Below are 14,730 nucleotides of genomic sequence, written 5' to 3'. Positions count from 1 at the left end.
GGTGAAGGAGGAGCCCTCTCAGTAGACCAATAGGAAGACAGAACCTCTCTTGCCAGAGCAAACCACGCTGATACATCTTTTTCATATATTTGTTTTCAGAGGATTATTTTTAAAAGCCACTCAGCAAGAGTTAACTCGGTTTTCAGATCTTATCTTCTAATGCATAGATTGTATTTGTTTTTGAGGTGGATACACTGCTTCCAAAAGGAATTCCATGAAGCAAATATGAGAGACTTCCAGCTCTTGTTTATAAATTTACAGCATGACATTATGCTGGCACTGCAGAGATATTACACTGGTTGTTCAAAGACACATAAACGAGCAAAAGCGCTCTGGACTTCTTATGGCCATGGGCTTCAATTCCATTACATAGGAACTATGTAATGTTTGCAAGTCCTTTGACACACTAACTTCTGTAAGTACTCCAATACTTCATCTTGGGTGTGAACTGCACGGAGCTTTTATTCCAATCCCAGGTCGATTCAGTCCCTGCCATCTACACAGAATGCAATTTCCATTTTGATTTTGGGCAATTTAAATTTTTCTTCTGCAGCAAGAAGGATGGATTTGAAATGACCCTACCTTTATTGTGCGATATCTTAGAGTGCTTTTAATGCTCAAGATTTCAAGATTCAGATTGGGAAAGCAAGCTGTTTTGAACCTCCGTGGTAGAGACACCCTCATTAGCCAAAGGTGGCCATGTGACAAGCTTGCCTTAAAGGAGAAGCCCCTAATTTCTCTCACCTTGGATTTTTTCTCCCTTCTCTGCCTTCTTCAATCCTCTCCCCCCCCCCCTCCAAGAAAAGAAAGAGGCTCCCTGCTTGGCTCCTCTCCCCCCCCTCAAGAAAAGAAAGAAAGAGTCTTGGCTCCCCTCCCCTTCTGAACTACCCTAACCACATGCAGAACACTTTCCTGTTTCAATGGGGAGGGGGGCGGAAGAGGAAGACCCGAGTTCAAATCAATCTGAATTCAACAGGATTGACAATGGAATAAACAAAAGTAAGTGCAGACTGCCTTAAACATGCAAATATAAAATCAGGTTGAAAAACAGCAGAAACAATGTGTTCATCTCATCCCACAGGGCAAATGGAACTGTAAGCTCGCAAAATAAACAGAATTTGTTTCATAGTGGATGCCACCATACTAATGTACAAAAGAAGCATACAGTCAGGAGAGTGCTTTACTATAACACAACTACCCATCTTCCTAAACAGCAACTCAAGTGTTAAAAACACACAATCCACCTTAGCAGACTCTAACCTATTCATTTGGGACAGCTCAGTATAAAATATGGAGAATTTCATCCTGAAACATCAAAAGAACAGAGATCATTTAGAGATTAAAGGTGCTGAATAGGGTAATTTGGGCTTGTTGAACTCTTTAACCCTACCGCAGCACAGCAGCTATAAAAGGGAAGTCCACTGCATGCTTAATCAAAAAGAAAAACAGAAAACCCTATTTTGCAGCCTGCTGGAGGAGGAGGGTTTACTTATTTACTTCATTTACACCCAGCCTTCCTCCTCACTCAGTATCCAAAGCAAATTATATCTTTCTCCTCTCCTATTTATCCTTGCAACAACCCTGGGAATGTATGACAGGACCAAGACCACCTAGCAAACTTCCATGGTAGAGGGGGATTCAAACTTCAGTCTGACAGGTCATAGCCCAACGCTCTACCCACTACACAGGACTGGCTTTCTGTCACTGCAATGGATTGGGAGGGGGGCATGCTTATAAATTACTATTTCTATTTCTCCATGACCCCTTCCAACGTAAGCAAAAAGATCTCTGACCACAAGATTACAGTTTATAACAGGGGGGGGGGGAAACAAATTCCAATGTGGTGCCCATAATAAACTATTACCGAAAACATGAAAATCTCATCTCGAGGCACCTTAAAGGCTAACAGGTTTCTTGACATATAAGTTTAAACCTGTTCAGTCTTTAGGTTACAACAGATTCCTTTGTGTTTGGGGAGATACCAAGAGAAGGAAGGGAGGAGCATACTGAGAGATGAATGTGAGTAGGCGAATGTGGCTGCATATTCAGAAAATCTTGGCTTGGATTCAAGATCAAGAAAATGCACTCCCAGATGTGCCATGAGTAAAAGAAAGTTTTGAGAAGAGACCTGAAGAGGTGATACCGTGTGCCACCTGGTATATGGCAGGGGTCCCTGACTGATGCCACATTGCTTTGGCAGAGAGGGCCAGGAGCAGAAAGACGGGGCTTATTTAAATTCAAATGCTTCCCTGAGTGTAGTGGTTTGCCTTTCTTCAACTTGGGCCACTCACAGTTCTCTCAGAGCTCTCTCAGCTTCACCTACCTCACATGTTGTTTGTTGTGGGGAAAGGAAGTCAATCGTTAAGCTGCTCTGAGACTCCTTCAGGTAACAAAAAGCAGGGGACAAAAAAAAAACCAGTTCTTCGCATAGCAGTGCCTGGCCCTTCATCCTCAATATAGGAGAAAGTAAAGTGGTGACACCCACATTGGAGCAGGCCTGAATTTGCTCCCTGTCCTTGGTGACATCAGCAACTGAGAATCAAGTCTGCAAAACAGGAAAGAAAACTGATTGCTTGTGACAGAGTAGGTAAGATTCAGTTCCACTAATGATTCAAGGCTCAGACAACACATGCAACAGGAGGGCCTGCTTTCAGTCTTTGGCGCAATGCCCTAACTCAGTGGTCCCCAACCTGCGGGCCGCGGCCCGGCGCCGGGCCGCAAAGGCCATGGCGCCGGGCCGCGGCTCCCTCTCCCCGCCCCCCCCCGCAGTAAAAAACTTCCCAGGCCGCAAGCTTGCGGCCCGGGAAGCTTCTTACTGCGGGGAGGGCGGGGACAGGGAATCAGGGCCGGGCCGCGCCCGCGCGGCCCGATCCACGGGCGCGGCTCGCGGGCGTGGCCCGATTCGCGGGCACGGCCGGGCGCGGCTCGCGGGCGCGGCCCGATCCGCGGGTGCGGCCCGCGGGCGCGGCCGGGCGCGGCTCGCGGGCGCGGCCCGATTCGCGGGTGCGGCCCGCAGGCGCGGCTCGTGGGCGTGGCCCGCGCGGTCCCTGCGGGCGCGGCCCAATGCCCTGCCGGTCCCCAGCCTAATAAAGGTTGGGGACCACTGCCCTAACTGACCACATCAAGCATTACAGAATTTAGACCAAGCTCTATAAGGATTCCCATCTTAGAAACCCTCAGTGAATTTATGTTTTTCCTTGAATGCTGCCTGCAGCAGCCAACACAGGACTCATCTACCAACGAAAAAGTAGGCAGGTCAAGCACAAGCTGAGAGCAAGGCAAAACAACGGTGGAATAGCCTGCCTTTGAGAACACTTTTCACTTCCTACCACCTACAAAAATAACAACAAAAGGAGGAAGCTGTTTTAGATAGCACCTAGCCTCAAATTACTGTCCTCTAAGTAAAAAAAAAAAAAAAAGGGAAAAAGAAGACACAGATAGCTGGCTTATTAATTCCATTCTATCCAAATTATACAATACCAAACCTGTACCCAGGCGCTCACCTGCCTGTGGAAAGTTAAGAACTGAGGGCTGGCAACCAGGCAGAGATAGCTTTTTGTAAACTAGAAAGTAACCAGTCCTTTTTCTTTTAACTCATGATCAGGAAATGTCAGCACTGGTGAGACAAGAAAAGGTGATGGCAGGTAAGTAAGGACTGAAAGCTAATTTACAAGGCTGAGCTATATAGGAAATTAATAATTGCTTGAACAGCTGATCCATGGACTGCCTGTGTAGGCCAGCTACCAGGGCTAGAAAAAAGAAATGACAAGCACCTTCTATTAGAAGGACCTGGCACCACAGGCCACTGAAAAGCATGACAGCAGTTCCTACAAATCTGATTTTTTCTTTCTTTACAGCCCTCTTGGCTGCTTGCCTGCTGGCTATGTTTAATATTTGCATACCTGGCTACACATGAATGGTCATTGTCAGAGTGCGTAGGAGGTTTGGCTCATGCGAGAAGAGGCCCTAGCAGGGATAATAAGATGCCAATGTCAACTATAAGGAGCTGGGGAAAAGCCAGGGCAGTCAGAAGCTTGATGGTACTAGTTGGAAAACTGATGATCTTCACTGTACAGGGTTAAGGTCAAAAGACTTGGTCCTGTCTTACATTAATCAAATGCTGGTACCCAGGAATGTAAAAAAAATTTTTAGCTTGGCAATTATAAGTTGAGGATTTCCCCTACACTAAGAGTTAAAGCAGAAAACTAATTTTAGAACAAGATGTGAAGACTTGTGGGATTATGCCCATGAATTAGGCATTTTTCAAGTCCACACTGAATTCAACTGTAGATTTTAAGGGCTTTTCTGTTTCACAATCCACATGACAGAAGTTCTTTAACTGGATCGTGCCTACGCAGCCCTTACAATGCTCCTTCCTGAAAAATCCCAAACGATGCAACCTCATTTCCTCCCAGTGAGATATACAAATTCATCATGTCCATGGCTCCAGGTTCTAAACAGGAAGGAGGAGAAAAAGATATAAAAACTGTTACAGTTAATTTGTGTTCCACAATTGGGGATGCATCTGTCCATTAGTCTCCAGTTTTGACATATTTATTTCCTTCACTATGTTTTCCCAGCAGAGCTGAACCCAAATAAGTGATGATCTTCTCAACTTAGCTTGTTACTCCTGTATCATCCATGAATCTGTTAAACGTTTTTATTATGCTGTGTACTAATTTATTCTGCCTATCTGTGTGAACTGGTAAATTCCCATTTCACTGTATCTGAGGAAGTGTGCATCCACACAAAAGCTTACACCTTGAATAAAAATATGTTGGTCTTAAAGGTGCCACTGGACATAAACACACAGTTACTAGAGCAGATTCCAAATTATTTCCTTTACATTTTTCACCCAAGATTTTATTGACACACAGTGAAGCAAGGCACTCCAGACCTCCAAGGTAAATGCCAAAGAAAAGCGAGGAATATGTCAGCCAGGTTATAAACAACCATATGGTAATGACTGGGGAAGGCACTGGCAAACCACCCCGTATTGAGTCTGCCAAGAAAACGCTAGAGGGCGTCACCCCAAGGGTCAGACATGACTCAGTGCTTGCACAGGGGATACCTTTACCTTTACCTTTATGTAGCTGTGACATTTCTGTCATCGAATCATAAGTCGGTAACCAGTGTTAGGGGGAGAGCATGCAGGGCATGGCTTCATAACTGACATGTTTCCAGTCTTCAACTAGCATTGAAAAATACATCCACAAGAGTTACTAACATACCAGGGTCATTTTACTTGTAACTTTTGTAATTCTTCCTTGTTTGCTCACCTGGAGTCAGTTTTAATTTCTCAGGTGAACATAACTCCTCATTTGCCCATGGGGAGGATGACAGTAGCCTTGCAACACTAGATGAGCACTTATCCCACTATAGGAGCTGAGCAAGGCAAGGAAGATTGTCTTATCACTGTCTGTTTCAGTCTGTAAATAGTCTTATCGGAGCTGTGCCTGAACTTTGTGTGCAAGTTTCAAAGGCATCTCACACTCTTCATTCTCCTTACTTATTTAATAATTTCTCTCCCAGTCATGCATTACTAAAGATGCTCAAAACTGCTTATAGACAATTTAAAAATGTAAACCATTTAAAAATGCTACTAAAATCTCACTAAAATTGCTAATTTTTTAAAGCCTGGGTAACTAAACCTTTAGTTTATGCTGCAAGCATCACACACTCAGCGCAAGCTGAAGGGGAAGGCATTTCATAACTGAACCACAGCTACAGAAAAAGCTCTGTCCCACATGGTCACCCAAAATCCTTCAGTGTAGACATTTATGCTGAGTGAAACAGCCCTCAGTGAGGAAGGACAAGTATTAACATAAGCACAAAAGCATCCCTGTCTTTCTTCAGATGTTCCTTCCACTTTAAGAACAAGCTTCAGGGCAAAATCCCCAATGATCAATGGTTCACTTTTGTGTAACATGCAAAGTGACCTTCAGGAATAGCAACCAGCTCCCCCCGCCCCATACATCTGGGCCAACACCAATTCCTATATAACAGTGGTTCTCAACCTTCCTAATGCCACGATCCATTAATACAGTTCCTCAACCATAAAATTATGCAAGTGTTCTTTCACAGAAATTAAACCAAAACTGACCAATGGCGTGAAGATCCATTGTTCATGATTGTCAATACATTGTTTTTTTTTTAAGGGTTTCTCAGTTCAGTTCAGCCTCTTGTCCCACCGATGCCGATCTCGCTCTTTTCCACTGCTCCAGACAGACGAATGCTCTATCTCGATCTACCCCGCAAGGCTGTTGTGTGAATGGCGCCTCCTCCCAGCCAAGCTGCTTGCCCTGCCGCAACCCCTGTGAAAGGGTCATTCGACCCCCAAAGGGGTCCCAACTCCTTGGTTGGGAACCACTGCTATATATATTAAAGTTCACAGTTATTCCTCCACCGCTCCTAACATTTTACTTTCCTTAGGGCTTATAACCTCCTTGGGGAAGGAACATGTTTTCCCGGCCCCTCTTAAACATCGCTAGCCCAGAACAATGTAAGTGGCAGCAGCTCCCTATTACACTTGACAAGGCAAAGGCTGTCTCAGTACCTACTGTTTCCGATCTCTTCAGATCTCAGAAGCTAGGCAGGGTCAGCCCTGGCCAGCAATTGGCTTGGGGACTACCAAGGAAGGCCAGGGTTGCTATGCAGAGGCCTGCAATGGCAAACCACCTCTGAACACCTCTTGTCTTGAAAACCCTACAGGGTCGCCATGAATCAACTAAGAAACACACCAAATAAATCCTACTTCCTATACTGGATATTGCAAGGTCCTTTTGCGTGCCCCTCCTTATTTAAACTTATGAAACTGCCTCATGCTGAGTTAGAGCACTGGCCCATTTAGCCTAGTGTGACTCTGACTGGGAGCAGCACTCCAAGCAAGTTATTTTAACTTGAGAGTTTTGTAGTGCTTTGTACACTAAGGTAGCAACGGAAATCAAGGCACCATGGTAGGGCACCTAGTTTGCATGCTGAAGGTCGCAGGTTCAATCTTTGGCATTTGTACCTAAAGAAGGTAGCAGGACAGTGTATATAATCTCAGTTATTATTACATAAAATAAAATTGGAGACAGAAAGGTTTCCTAAGGTCACCCTCAAAATATTTTGTTACATACTAGCACAACCAGCAAACAGGAATGAGAAAAGAGGTTATTCAGAAAGAAAATATTTGATTTTTAAAGCACCTAGTATCATCAGAGGCAATTTCAGCTCTGAAGCCACATATTCCTCTTGTACTTTTTCTTTTAACTGCAGTCTTACACTTTGAAGTGTACTGACATTAGGCGGCCTACTTATTACCCTCAGGGATCCTGCAAACAGTTTAAACTCCAGAGGCAAGGGGGTGTCTTTGCAATGTACAATTCGTTCCTCAGCAATCAGATAGGACAGGGCCATGAAAGGATCTCTCCCCCACACAATTGTGTAAGTCCCTCAGTGACAGGGATCCCACACATGCGCAAAGATACAAAACTGCGCACCAATCCACGCCATCCACACTATGAATCCCTGCAATATAAAATTCCTTCACATACAATCTAACTATCTACAGGACAACATAAAATACGTGAAGAGCACAGAACACTCCAAATCACTATAAGTACTGCTGTAGAAATACTTTAAACGAATGAGAGGGAAAAGGCTCCGCAGCATCAAAGGGCATGGCTTTGAGCCAGGCTTATGATGCAAATAAAAAGTCCTGATAGATCAGATTGAAAGCCCATATATGTTAGCATTAGATTTTCAATTTGCAGGGCATAAAAGCGTCAGAATTACCCTCCCTCTGTTTTCTCCCCAGCACTTGGTATTCAGAGGTATACTGCCTCTAAACATGGATGTTTCATTTGGCTAACCTTGCTAATAGCCTTTAATGGGACTATCTCCTGAACATAATCAACTTTTACTTTTGAAAAAAACCATCTAAGTCAGCAGCTGCATGACCACATGCTGTGGCAGTGAATTCCTTACATTAATTACATGCTGTCAAAAATACTTCCTTTTGGGTGGACTGAACCTAATGCCGATCGATTTTAGAACGCTGCTGTATACTCAGCCAGCAATCTGGCTTGTCATGCCCAAATTATTGGCAGCCACTCTTCATGGTCTTTCCCAGCCCGCTACACAAGATTTCCTTTTAAGCTAGAGCCATCTTCTCCCCAAACTATATCCCTAAGTGCCACTTTTCACATTAGAAATTACAACACATGGTGGAGAATCAGACTCTTCCAAACAATCAGGGAAAGACTTCAAAGCCTAGCACTCCCCTTTACTTTTAACCTTCCACCCCATGAAGATACTGGTATAATTAAAGGAGGAAACATTTCATTCAGAGAGGAGAAAAGCCAATAGAAAATCTTGAGAACATAAATGACAAGGGAAGTAGGTTTACAGTGATCTTAGGGTGATGGGAATGGGAGAAGAAACAACTCTACTCCTTTTGTAAGGAGAGAGAAGGAACTGTGAGTAAAAATAGAGTGGAGGAGTGAAAAAACAAATTTGCTAGGAGAACGAAAAATATCCTGAACTTAGGCTGAAAGAGAGAAGAGACCCTGGCAGCATGGAAGAACCTTCTGTCAGAGAAGGAGGGGTGTGTGTGTGTGTGTGTGAAATGTCACTGCAAACCATGTTGTAATGGGGTGGAATAACCCCATATTAGACTGAACAAAAGAGGTATGTAAAGAAAAGACACATATCTACTAAAGAGAGAATTCTTAGCATGTGGGGGGCGGAGTCTCCTGTAAGAAGATAGCAAAGCAAAATATGTGGCGGGGGGAGGTAACAAATCCAAATGACATTGAGGGGGTAAACGAGAAACACCCTGATCTCAAATTGAAGTCGTCGGGGAGGGGGGAGAGAAAAAGGACAAGAAAACTCCTCTCTTTAGAGTGGGAAGCAAAATCAATGCAACATTTATTGGGAGGGGGGGCCGACTGACAAGGGGGTGGAGTATCCCAGCCGTGGGCTGAAAGGGGGAGGAGAAAGACTAGGCCAGGCCAGGCCCAGCCCCCTACCCAGGGCGGACTCTGCCCCCGACCACCATACCTTCGCCATGCCTGTACAGCCCTACCGCGGAACTCGGGGGAGGGTCGCACTGGCCAGACTCCGCTCCCCCGAAGGCCCGACCTGAGAGGGTGAGGTCGCCGCCCTCGACGACACCACTGCCGCCGCCGCCTCGTCCTCGCTCCGGACCCGCCGCCCCGCGCGAGCTCTTCTCGTAGGGCCGCCCGCCCGCCTACCTACCTCCGCTTCTCCCAGCCCGAGAACCAGCAGCGCGCATGCGGAAAGGGGGAAAGGCATGCCGGGGCGGCTGGGAAATGTAGTCCTGAGCGGGAAGGGAGTGCGTAAGGGGGAAAGACTGTGGGGAACGCGGTCGACGACACTCAAGGTGACAGACCCTGGGCGGAGGGCCGGGGAAGCGGAGAAGAGCAGGAAGCTACGATGGGGCTGCCGGGAGGATGTCGTGTCCTTTACATTTACATTTCTTAAACTTAAAATTTCCTAGAGAGAAAGAGCGCTTTCGACAGGCTGTCTTTTTTGATGAAAGTTTTATATGAGGGTTTTTAAAAAAGAATTAATGATATTAATTTAGACAGGAATTCTGAGGAGGAAATAGAATGTACCACTCTAGGCTATTGGCGCGCGGGGGGGGGGTATTGTCCCCTATTAAAAGCTAACTCTTTTCCTGCAAGGAAAACAAATCTAGTACCTGAGAAAGAACATCTGAAGCCTGCTAGCTGCGGTAGTTTTTGAATTTATTTATGTGTTTAAGAGATAAGAGATAATTTCAGTTGTTGAGGTTAGTTCAAGAGGACATTCAGACAAATAATCTATTTCTTTCTTGCCCACCGTGTTAAAAAAATAATCAAACTGAAGCATTTTTGGGGGCAGGGGGCGGTTTGGCTTGGTCTTCTTCCTTTTGGTTAATTGTCTGTTTTACAGGCAGGAGTTATAATTTGTTGGACTTTAATCAGGGGGCTATTCAAACAGAGGGATCCCATATCTATATAGAATTAACTGTCTTGCTTAGCCTTACAGCCAGGAGATGCTTAATAGTTTCCTGTGTTGAAAAATTTCTACCTTGCAAATAGAAATCTAGCATGTTAATGAGAATAGTTCTAGCGCAACCTGTTTTCTGCTGTGCTCCTTTTTATACTTACAAGAAATTTTTTTAAAAACACAAAGGAGTATTCAAAATGTGGATTACCACCTCTGAAGAAGTGCAGCCCATTCTATCCCACCATCCCCCGTACAACAGAAGGAAGTGGTAGAATCCTAAAATGGTAAGGTGCATCATACTGTTACATGTGCCGGATGTAATTTTTATGCTTCATTTATGAGGAAAACTCATTGCGCTTTAAAAAAATAATAATACTTCAATGAGTAAGGTTATAATCTAGCTTTACTTCCTGCTATACTAGTTTTCTACTAGCTGGGTTTTTTTCAGTGTAGGAGAATATTCTCAAATGTGATTCCCTCACCTATAACAAAGTACTTGGTCCTTCCATGCCTGGACTGTGAGAAATTTTTAAAAACAAGTTTTGTGCTTAGCATATGCAAAATTCTAATCTAACACAAGCTTCTTCTCATTTGAGCATTTACTGTTTATTTAATACATTTATACCAACATTTCTTCCCGGTGGATTATCTAGCACAAAATGAATAGGAAGAAAGGAAGATCTAAAAACAGATTTCAAAAGTTCTGAAAAGAGATGGGTGGGTAAGGAACCACTGTGGAAGTATGAAGCTGCCATATCGTGTTATTCATGCATTTATCCCAGGATTGTTTACTCAGACTCTCCCAGGACCTCAGGCAGAGAAAGATCTTGCCCAACAACTGACAATTCTTTAAGGCCAGAGGCTGAACCTGTCTCCAATCCTGTTCAACATCTTCATGCACCCTCTTACCCAGCTGGTACAAAAGTTCAGGCTGGGTTGTCACCAATATGCAGATGATACCCAGCTCTTCCTCCTGATGGATGACTGCCGTGATTCTCCCCCAGAAGCATTAGCCAGCTGCCTGGAAGCGGTGACAAAGTCGTCTGAAGCTCAGTCCTTCAAAGACTGAGGTCCTGTGACTGGGCAAGAAGGGTCCAAGCAAGAAAGTCCTTCTGTCCAACCTGGACTGGGTGCAACTGTCAGTGACCGACTCCGCCAGGAACCTGGGCGTGATCCTGGATGCTTCCCTTTCCATGGAGGCCCAGGTCACAAGAGTAGCATGGCTGGCCTTCTACTACCTTCACCAAGCCAAACTACTAGCACCCTACTTGGCCCTGGAGCACCTAGCCACAGTGATCCACGTGACGGTCACCTTCAGGCTAGACTTCTGCAACTCGCTCTATGTAGGCCTACCCTTAACTCTGATCCGGAAACTGCAACTGGTCCAGAATGTGGCAGCCAGGATCCTCACAGCAATACCGTAAAAGTCCCATATCCAGCCCATGCTCCAACAACTGTGCTGGCTACCAGTCAAATTCCAGATCAGGCTTAAGGTAACTACCTTCAAGGCCATACGAGGTCTGAGCCCAGTGTACCTGAAGGCCCGTTTCTCTGTGTTTCTCAAAGAGCTCTCCGCTCCGCCACCTCCAACCGGCAAGTGATCCCTGGCCCTAAGGAAGTCCACTTGACCTCAACCAGGGCCAGCGCCTTTTCTGTCCTGGCCCCCACCTGGTGGAACAAGTTCCCAGAGAAGATCAGGACCCTGACGAAGGTAAAACAGTTTTGCAGGTCCTGCAAAAGGGAGCTCCTCCACCAGGCATTTGGTTGAGGTTGATCAAAACTAAAAAACAGCTACTGGGTCCCGATCTTCCCTCCCTGAACCCATGTGACTGATCATACCAACTATGGGCCTGTTAGATTGTTTATATGCTGAAGGTTTTCTCTATTAATTGTTGTTATTATTGTTACCATTAATTCAATGAGATCAGTGAGTTCGATGGATTGTTCTGTTACTTTCTATGTGAACCGCCCTGAACCTTTATGGGATGACGGTATACAAATGCAAGCAAGCTGTAAATAAATAATAAAAACATGTGCTGGGTTCCAGAGGTACAGCTTTCCCCAAAATTCAGCATGTCTGAAGGAAGAACTTTGGCCAGGACAGAGAACAGGGCTGAGATGGTATTCGGTAAAAAATTGAGTGGGGAGAGAATATGTGAGGAAGATGCTGCCATACTCAGTAGCTCCAAAATCTGATGTGGTGTAATACAGTAAGACTCTGTTTCATTGTTTTGTGAGAGTTTCCAAACAGCCTTAGGAGAAGGCTGCCATAAACAAGATTTATCTTATAAAGGATGAGAAATATCTGGGTCAAAACTTCAGATAGAAGCTGTAAGACTGCCAAGAGGGTAACACCCATTATAATGAAACTACAAAGGTTCCTTCTAGATGATTTGTGTGAGCTTCAATTTAACTTAACAGGCCAGGCCTCAAGTTTGTTCTTTTGCATCGCAACATTTACTTCATTCTGTTTTCTGAGGCTGGCCTTGTACAGAAGTGAAAGACTAGGGCTAGATTCCTATCCATCAACCACTGGTAAAGTTGTAACAGTCCATGACCGAATTAATTTAATTTTTCTCGTGTAACATCAAAGTTGCCTTTGGGCAACCTTTTTGAATAATTCATATAGGCACAGAAAAATTGACAAGATATTATACTATAGCTTATAATACAAAGCATAGAAGAGGTATCAGTTTACCCCCAAATAAAATAAACTAAGAAACAAGTCTTCAAAATTTAGCTACTGGCTCTGTTACCCTGGTGTTAAGAATGGCAACCTCTAATCTAGCAAGCTGGGTTTGATTCCCCGTCCTCCACATGCAGCAAACTGAGTAACTTTGGCCCAGTCACAGTCCTGATAGTGCTGGTCTGTCATAGTTCTCTCAGTCCCAGCTACGTCATGGGGTGTCTGTTGTAGGGAGAGGAAGGGAAGGTAATTATAAGCCACTTGGAGACTCCTTTGGGTAGTGAAAAGCAGGGCATAGAACCCAGTTCCTATGCAGTAGTGCAGGTGGTCCTCCAGAATCTGGAGATGACCATGGACTACAATTACCATGAGCCCCTGCCATTGTTTGCTGGCAGGGGGCTCATGGGAATTGTAGTCCATGGACATCTGGAGGACCACAGGTTGACTACCCCTACTGCAATTAATTATCAGTTGGGTGTTTATCAGGGCCCCAGCCTAGGGCAATACACTGAATTAAAGAAAAAATAGCTTTTCATATGAAAAAGCTCCTTTATTCCCCGGGAAAAATCACATGAGCTTACTTGGCTAGGGGCTTATTGGGCAGGGAGGAGAGACTGTATAGAGGTAAGGTATCCCCTGTGCAAGCACCGAGTCATGTCTGACCCTTGGGGTGACGCCCTCTAGCGTTTTCTTGGCAGACTCAATACGGGGTGGTTTGCCAGTGCCTTCCCCAGTCATCACCGTTTACCCCCCAGCAAGCTGGGTACTCATTTTACCGACCTCGGAAGGATGGAAGGCTGAGTCAACCTTGAGCCGGCTGCTGGGATTGAACTCCCAACCTCATGGGCAGACAGATTCAGACAGCATATCGCTGCCTTACCACTCTGCGCCACAAGAGGCTCATGTATAGAGGTAGGGGGAAATAAAGAAGGAAAACAAAACATTGGTCCTGCAAAGAAATCTGAGTGTCCAGGTATATTTGAATCTAATAGCATCTTAGAGACAACAAGATTTTGGGGGGTATAATCTTTTGAGGATCAAAGTTCCCCTTGACTCTTACCCTCAAGCTCTTGTTGTCTCTAAGGCACTACTGGATCCAAATCCAGTTCTGTTTCAGACCAAAATGGCTGCCCTCTGAAACTCTCTTCATGAGAGTCCAGGGAAGGTGACTGAGAGCAGACATGAAGATAATGGGGGGGGGGGGAGAGGGAAAGGAAGAATTCAGTGATTTTAATGCTGTGGAAGTACATTCAGGAGCAGAACAGGCTGCAGAGATCTGACAGATACCTTTTACGTACCTTTAATTATAATTATATCAACACGGAGGTGGTTCCTTTTTTGAGATGGGATTGGACTCATGGTTGAAACTTGGAAGTCTTATTGAAGAGTTTGAAAGTAACTCCTAAAGTTGCCCCACGACAGGTGCCAAGATGAATCGGCTACTGATTGAATTATAAAATGATGAAGTTTGAGTGTCAGTGAAATGAGCTGGATGGGTTTTTGCAGGTAAGAAGAGAGGCTGAAGCAGGATCCTGGGTTGCTATTCATGGTCCCAAGTGGAGGGAGACGGGAGCTGCAGATTCTGCAGAGAAACCCTTCGTTAATTAATGCCATGGAGTGTTCAGGCAGGTAGGATGCTTAAAGGGGCCCACCTTTAATATTAAATTAGATATTTTATCCAGGCTTTATTGGCATTCCAGGAACTAGCAGTTGTACTCATAATGGGGGGGGGGGGTTACAAGTATCATCTTGCCCACTTTGACTCAGCAGCTGAGTAGGCATGGATTGTTTAATCAACATTTCAGTGTCTAAAGAATTTTAAAAAACTGACAGAAGGCTAACAATGGGGGAGTGTAGTCATGTTATTGATGAGTTCAGAAGAAAATTAACTAGGCTACATTATTGAGATGTTCATGAATTGCCAGTGAAGTATTGCCTTTATAGGCTGCCTTTCTACTGTGGAGCTTTGGGTGATTTATGTGTGGGATTCCCACTGAGTAACTGGCCAGGCCTAGACTTGCTTTGTTCTAACAAGGTGGTTACTG

At 44.8% G+C, this 14,730-nt stretch overlaps 1 protein-coding gene across 7 annotated transcripts in view; it reads right to left on the bottom strand.

Annotated features, from left to right (window-relative positions):
• GAPVD1 (GTPase activating protein and VPS9 domains 1) overlaps positions 1-9,303 on the bottom strand; it is a 47,625-nt gene extending 38,322 nt beyond the window's left edge. For 2 of the 7 annotated variants that reach the window (XM_077306003.1, XM_077306009.1), the window contains exon 1: positions 9,046-9,234. The gene's annotated coding sequence lies outside the window, so the exon portion shown is untranslated. Of the gene's footprint in view, positions 1-2,323; positions 2,546-9,045 lie in introns of all 7 variants that reach the window. The other 5 variants (XM_077306007.1, XM_077306010.1, XM_077306004.1 and 2 more) reach the window with 4 other exon arrangements.
• Between the last annotated feature and the right edge of the window lie 5,427 nt (positions 9,304-14,730).

The sequence above is a fragment of the Paroedura picta genome, chromosome 12 (assembly GCF_049243985.1).
Source record: "Paroedura picta isolate Pp20150507F chromosome 12, Ppicta_v3.0, whole genome shotgun sequence".
Taxonomy (NCBI): Eukaryota; Metazoa; Chordata; class Lepidosauria; order Squamata; family Gekkonidae; genus Paroedura; species Paroedura picta.
The sequence above is the reverse complement of the archived record's forward strand: the minus strand, read 5'-3'. Positions and strand labels throughout refer to the sequence as shown.